Consider the following 7,134-nt stretch of genomic DNA (forward strand, 5'->3'; position numbering starts at 1 on the left):
ACTGACCCAGGCAGCCTGGACCCAGGGCCCACATCTGTTCTTTTCCACTACACCAAACTGGTTTTCTGTCCCTAACGTGGAGAAATACATTATGGATTGTTCACTTAAAGAAACTCTTCTTTTCTCACCTTTCTCACAAATCTTAATGGCGTAGCTAATTTGTACAGTTTATGATAGAGAGATATTAAGGAGATCCCTATATGGTTTTCCCCTGGATCTTGCTTGAACCTCTTCAGTGAAAAGTTTTAGAGACTAGGACAGCTTTGGGGAGCTCGGCTATCCTCCACGAGCCCGTGCTATGGCATGCCGAGTGCTGTGCTGGGTGATGAGGAAAGAGCCTCCTCCCTCCTCACCCTTCCACCTCCTTCCTGTGGAAGCGCTGAGGAGCAAAGACCAGAGAACAGGCCCTCGGGCTATGGATGGGCCGCTGCTCCTGCAGCTGGGCCTCCTCGGTCGGCTTCAGGGAGGCTCATGTGACGCCCTGAGCGAACCAGCCCAGGGAGCCCCTCCAGCCTGGCCGTGCTCTGCTGGTTTGCTCCCGAAACAGCAAGCACACTGTTTCTCCTGGACGCACTTGCCAGCCGCAGCTCATGACCTTCCAGAAATTGCTTTGCTTTTATATAGCAGGCTTTAATTTTAACTCCCTTACCCGCCCGCCCCCCCCCGCCCCGCTTTTTTTCCATCAAAAATTAATTAAAACACCATGGCAAGCACAGAATTCCCTCGCTCTGGCAAGAAAGGAAAGAGAAAGGAAAAGAAAGGAAAAAAAACATTTCATTGTTTGCCACACCTGGGTTGGCAAAGTCCTCAAGAGTTTTGCTGGAGTTGGCATTCAAGACAATCGCTTCTCCAACCCAAACAGTCCTGCTGAGGGTGGCCATGCCTCCTGGGCCTCCCTCAGATCTGCGGGTTGGGGGGGAAAGCCAGGCCCTGAAGGACATTCTTGGCCCAACCTGAATAAATGAGTGCCTACACAAAGTGCATTTTCTTGCTGCCCTCCACCCCACCAGCTTCTGTCTTCTCCCTCAGGCCACCTCTCTCCTTCCCAGGGGGCTTCTCCTTCCCTTAACACACCTAGGAATCATCCTCTCTACCCAGGTCCCAGCCCACCATGACCAGGCTGTCAGGCCTTGACAGGTGAACCTCAGCCCAAGATCTGGGGGGATGGGGAGGGCGTGCCTGACTCCCCTCTTCCTGGCTCTCCCTCCCCGCTCCCCATCCCCACACCCAAGCCCTGATATGGGTGGTGAGCGCCGAGACAGAATCACTCACAGGAGTTTGGAGTGTTTGCCTGTAGTTCTTCTGGCCCAAGCTGGTATTTTCGCGATGCTTCCGAAGTCGAGTTAAGACCAACAGTGATCACAGCAAGCCCAGTGGTACATTCATGTTGAAACCGACATTGGTGTTTCTCCTAAACTTGATGCTCTTGGAGTTTATATAAAAAGGAGGAAGGACAAGCTGGAGGAACTGGCATTCTCCCAGTTTGCTCCATTTTCTTCCCTGGTTGTGTAATGTTCATGGCTGCCTGCTCCACGGAGAAGCAGGAGTTAATGCCAAGGCTCAAAGGGCCCGGTGAGCGGTGGGCGGGGGGTGGGAGGGAGAGGGGCGCGGAGGCGGGGGGGTGGTGGGCGGAGCTGACGGCTCCCAACAGGGGAGCACGTGGGGCTTCTGTCCAGCTTTCTTGAACTACAGGACTGATTTTCTGCTGGAGTCCCCAAGAATCAATGAACCTATAGTCCTCCTTCCAGAAATTATCAGGCTCTGGGGAGATGATAAGAAAGGAACTGAAACTATTTTTGAAAAGTTTTCCAAAGTCAGTGAAGGCCACACAAGGCCCCCATTGCCTTTCATTTCTGCCGGGTCAAGGAAGGGAGAAACACGAGGTGACTGTGTGGTTGGAAGCTTTGGCCGAGGCCTATGTTACTCAGAGTTAAGACTTAGGAAGTAGAATGTCCCCGGGGGCCCTGGTGCTGACTTTGAGTCGAGATCTTACATGTGGAACAGGAAAACAGTTGCCCGTTATGCTTGCGCAACAGCAGCGTGAGAGAGTCTTTCACTCGAAGAATCTTTATGGGCTGATCTGAGAAGCCTGAACTTTAAGGAGATGACAAACGATGTGAGCTGAGGGGAAACTGGGTTGGTTCTGGGTGTCAACTACAAATTGGCACTTGCCGTGAGCACTTGCCATGTACCTCTCCAGGGATTAAGTCACAAGCTTCTGCTGCAACTGCTGACCTTCAATGGGAGGAGTTCGGGGTGGAGATCAGCAGTGAGGCGCTCTGTGCTGAGGGGGCAGAAACCTGGTAGGACAGGTCTTCAGATAGATATTTTCAGGAGCCAATTTCATGAACCCAATTCTTATATCTCCTCATATCTAGAAAAATGCCAAAATCCTTCAGGGCAATGACTGTTCCTTGTGACTAGCAAAGACTCCACAAAACTAGTAGAAACCTTCTGGAAAAATATGTGCTAGATTGCCCGTATTGCCCCTTCATCCAAATCACATGTATATTAACCTTGCCGCAACCTGCCTCTTCGGAGCAGTTTCTCAGAGCTATCTGAGGTACTGTCTCCTGGGCTGCAACTCGCATTTTGCCCCAAATAAAACTCAACTTGCAGCTCTCACTTTGTGCAGAATTTTAAGTCAGCCTGGGTCATGGAGCAAGCATTGCCCTGCATGCCTTGTGTTGTTCTTACTTAGGTTAGATTCACCGCAAGCATACACTGAGTGACTCATTTAAGGAACGTCCCCAGGAGAATCCGGTAGAAGGTTTGGGGAGTCAGGCCCAGAGAAGAAGGATACTAAGTAAGGGTGTAGCTTGGTGCAAAGCCCCAGAGAGGGAAGCGATGAGGGGCTGACCCTCTCTCCAGCCCCATGGCCCCTACCATGGTCCTGATTAGGACCCAGAGAAGCCGGAGTGTTTATATCCTACTTCCGCCTGTCATCTGCTGGTTAAGGGCTGTCACCCCTTTGTTGTCCAGTCGCTCAGTCGTGTCCGACTCTCTGCGACCCCATGGACTGCAGCACGCCAGGCTTCCCTGTCATCCCTGGAAGGATGCAAATTCTCGTTACTTTTCTCAAGCAGGCAAAGTAGTTCCAGATCCCGGAGGGTAACCTGCTGCCAAAGCGACAAAGGTCCTGCTCGGCACACCTGGAGCTGGAGCAGGAAAACGAGAAGGGAACCCTTGGGGGTGTGGCCGAGCACTGCCTGCGTCGGCTGTATCGTGTCTGGACCAGAGAGCGCTGGGCTGGCAGGTCATCACAGAGCAGGTCCAAGAGAACCCGGCAGGAGCAATCCACGGGGGCGCAGGGACAGGAGGCCCCACGTGGTCACTGGTGATTCGTGAGTGCCCCCAACCCTGCCACCAATCCCAGAGTTATTGTCAGCCTGTGGTCCCCGGGGGGTGTGCCAGTCATCTCAGCTTGTTCTGGTCCCCATGCCCCTGCTTGACTGCATGGAGGTGGGGGTCGTTGTGGGATGGTGGTGCATGAGCTGGGAAGCCACATACGTCGCCGTCATTAGCAACAGAGCCAGCTTTGCACAGAGACTTCTGAAGGCACATCCCTTGTCCCTAAACCTCAAGGAGGAGCCTGAAACACAGCCCTTGGCTTCTCAACTGTGGCCTGCCTCGAGGCGGCCTGCCAGCCTGCAGAGAAACAGAAATTAGCTGCAAAGGCAGATCTGGGATCCGTTTTACCTGATACTGAAGTCTTTGGGAGACCGGTAGGGAGTCAGGGACGTGAGGCTACCACCCAGGGGCAGAAACAGCCAAACTCCTGGCTTTGTGCGAGTGCAAATCCCGCTGGTTAAGCCACACTGTCGCAGGCTTCCAGATCCTTGTCAGGCCTCTGCCTCAGACTAAAAATAATCTCTCGGATATAAACAAACGTAAATATATTTTTAACCCGCCTCAGAAAACCACCTTCCTGTTGGGTTTCAGGGCGTGTTCTCCACGTCAACCGGCAGATCACAAAAGCAACTGCAGCTCCTTGGAACTTTCCACCACAGATGGGCGATGGTGACCCCAGGTGACATCTGACTGCGATGACAAAGTGACTTGGGTTGAGAGATTAGAATCTCTAACTGCTTTGCGGTTTCAGAAGGCAAAAGGAGACAGACCTAAAAGAGGGGTGAGAGCTTAAAAATTCAGGGTGAATCGCTTCAGGACGATAGACTTGTCTGGTGGGTCATTCGTGTGGCTTCCTGAGGAAAAGCTTTTCAAGCCCCAGTTTGATACCGTTGAAATGGGCTGTGGAAACACAGGAAGCCCATCCCTCAACCGAGCAGCTCACTGGCAACTGCTTCCAGATGGAGTGGCGGTTCACCCCGTGAGGGCAGACAGACAGCGAAGGGAAAGCGGCCAGCTGACACCGATGTGGAAGACTGTGGCATTATAAAAACTGTATTCTGTCTTAAAGGCGTGCACAGGGCAGATGAGCCCTGAGTCACAGCTTATACCTGATGGGATAACACTGTGTTCCTGCCAAAACACTCATTCTCTCACTCCCTAATCGGACGCCGGGCACCCCTTCCTTCTCCTTGGCACTTCCCGCCATTCCGACGAGGAACTTCATTGCGGGGACACTGTGTGCTTTTCAGCGTGTCCCACATGGCCAGAAGGCAAGGCTAGGAATCGTTGGAAATATTTGTAGATAAAGAGGCCGAGATAGAAGGAGCCATGACATGTGCCCAAGGTCAGTGCTGGGTAAGCGGCAGAGGCATTTGCTGGGCACCAAAGGTAGGCCCTGTTCTGGTGATGACCTCAGGCTTCCTGTTCTTCCCATGAAATGGTGGAGGCTCGTCCAATGGAACGAGCACGAAGCCCGCTCAGGAGGGCAGAGCCCAAACTCCCAACCCCACCGCCTCCAACCTCTGCCGTTGGAACCGTTTGGGAGCCTCCTTCACCTTGGCCTTCTGCCTCCAACAGTGTCATTTCTCAGGGTGGAAAGAGGAATCCCTCCACTGTGCCAACATCACCACCCCCCACCCCGTACCCCCCGCATCTGCCTTCTTCTCACCCCGAAGAGGGAGCACAGAGGGGCAAGAGCGAGCCTGCCCAGAGACGGAGTTTTGAGACGTGAGGTAATGCTGGTTCCCCATCCATGGCAGGAACCAGAGGGAGCCTGGCAGGGGCCCTGAGGGAGCAGAGCGCCAGCCTGGAGATTTTCTTTATGTTTGGCCTGGAGGTGTTCCAACCTGAAACTCAAACGAAAGCTTTACAAATGTTCTGTTACCGAAGTGTGCGCGTGTGTACGTCTGGGGGGAAAGGATACGCGTAGAAGGATTTGAGGGGCGGGGAGGCCACTGCGAAGCAGCTGGACTCAACACCTATCCTTACCCGCAGCGTCTCCTGATGACCCCCGCTAGAAGGACAAAGCCTCACTACCCCAGCTCTTGGATTTTGTGCCTCAGTCACACACCAGTCCAGGGATGTGATTGGCACGCTTCGGTCCCAGCCATCCACTTGTCACTAATGTGGTTGCTCACCTTCCTTCAATCTCCTTCCTTCTCTGACCCTCAGCCTGCTCGGTCATCAACTAGAGGCCCGAGGCAGACAGCAGGCATCTTTCCATTCACAGAGTGGTATTCAGACGCAATCAATGGCACATGTGATTTTTAAGCATCGGTCTCCCGTGCTTCTAAGACGGATTTGAAAAATGGGAAATGTTAAGGGGCTCAATGCATTCCTTTTTCTGTCTTTTTCAAAAGACCTTTGCTACTTCAGACACTGCCTCTGCGATGAGTACGTGTGTGTGAGAGAATATGTTTGCAAAACACACGAAACATTTGCGTATAATAGCATTTTCACAGCAGTGAGTATAAACAGGGCCAAACTTATCTTCTGCAAGTGATTAGGAGTGGCTTTTCGTGGGTGTCTCTGAAATGACAGATTGTGCAACTTTTAGAAAAAAAAAAAGTTTATAGGAAAAAACCCTACACAGGCAATAATATTTTGACCTTGAGGGGGAAAAATATGCTCATTTGTTTATAGAAAATAAACTCCCCTCCGAAGTTTACGTTCAGAAGACCCTTGGTTGGCTGCTTATAAATAAATTGAGAACAGAACTGTTGATTACTCAGTTTAATGTTCTTTTACTAAAGTGAAAATATTGTGCATAATTAGATTAAGAAGAGATTTCAGAAGAAAGGGTGACGATCTGAGTAATCGCGGAGTCAATACAGGCACATTTTGATTTTATTAGCCAGCTATTAGAGCCGTCTTTGGCATTTATATGTGGTGCGCAGGGCAGGCATGGAGCCGTGGAGAGTCATTTGTGTCCGCTGTCTGGACTAATTGAGCGACAATAATAAAACGCTGTTTTTAGATAAACAATGGGTGGCACAGCTCCATCAGTCCCCGCAGGGAGCGTGTTTATGTCTTTCAAAGAGCCACGGGCGGAGCTCGCCGGCCACAGTCATTTCACAGAGCAAAGTCAAGTCCTTTAAATCAACTAAATTGAACGCAGTTTTGAAATGGAAATCAGGGGTCCCAGTTTGGAGCTGCCTCGCTGTCAGTGGGAAGCTAGAGGCACTGATTGCCCTTTGGTCCTCTCCCAAGTCTTCTTCAAAGGAAGGAGGCCCCAAATGACATTAGCAACACAGGGGAATCAAAGGTCACGTATGATGTGTAATGTGTGGGTGCCGAGCAGCCTGACATGGAAATATCATCATAAATCCAGCTGCCCACTTCCATGCCGCCCTCCTTTGCAGAAAGTAGACAGGCCCATGACAGACGAACAGTCTGAGAGCTCCAAGAATTAAGTGGGTGAGTGCTGCCCCACCCAGGGCGCAGGCATTTCTCCTTGGGACCACGAGCTCTACCTCCATTCTCTGACCCCTTCAAAAAGTGTTCCTTCCTTCCTTCTCCCTCCACGCTCTTTAGACTGAAGAGTGTCTAGACATGAACCTCTGCTCTGTGTGGAGATTAAGATCTCTAGTTACAGACTAGGAACAGAAAAGCACTTGCAGACTGGTCTCCTGAAAAAGTCACTTTATCTTAACGCAGGCTCACACAACCGCCAGGCTTTTGTAGGCGCCAAGGGGTGGCTGGGAGGGTTTTAACACCTTTCTCTTTTCAGCCATCAGCCTTCTCCAAGCCAATTCAAACAACCACACCTTTGAGGGAAAAGCA

General features: G+C 51.5%; 2 long non-coding RNA genes across 4 annotated transcripts in view; one reads left to right on the plus strand and one right to left on the minus strand.

The window, feature by feature from the left end:
- Positions 1 to 1,571, minus strand: part of LOC147347725 (uncharacterized) — a 26,230-nt gene extending 24,659 nt beyond the window's left edge. The window contains exon 1 of the long non-coding RNA XR_015152777.1: positions 1,273 to 1,571. This is a non-coding gene — a long non-coding RNA (uncharacterized LOC147347725). The remainder of the gene's footprint in view (positions 1 to 1,272) is intronic.
- LOC147347726 (uncharacterized) overlaps positions 1 to 6,073 on the plus strand; it is a 24,696-nt gene extending 18,623 nt beyond the window's left edge. For 2 of the 3 annotated variants that reach the window (XR_015152774.1, XR_015152775.1), the window contains exons 3-4: positions 3,084 to 3,344; positions 3,943 to 6,073. This is a non-coding gene — a long non-coding RNA (uncharacterized LOC147347726). The remainder of the gene's footprint in view (positions 1 to 3,083; positions 3,345 to 3,942) is intronic. The other variant, XR_015152776.1, reaches the window with a different exon arrangement.
- Positions 6,074 to 7,134: the final 1,061 nt, after the last annotated feature.

Source organism: Bos grunniens, chromosome 23 (assembly GCF_055505025.1).
Source record: "Bos grunniens cultivar Pamir isolate PY7600 chromosome 23, Bosgru_T2T1.0, whole genome shotgun sequence".
NCBI classification, from domain to species: domain Eukaryota; kingdom Metazoa; phylum Chordata; class Mammalia; order Artiodactyla; family Bovidae; genus Bos; species Bos grunniens.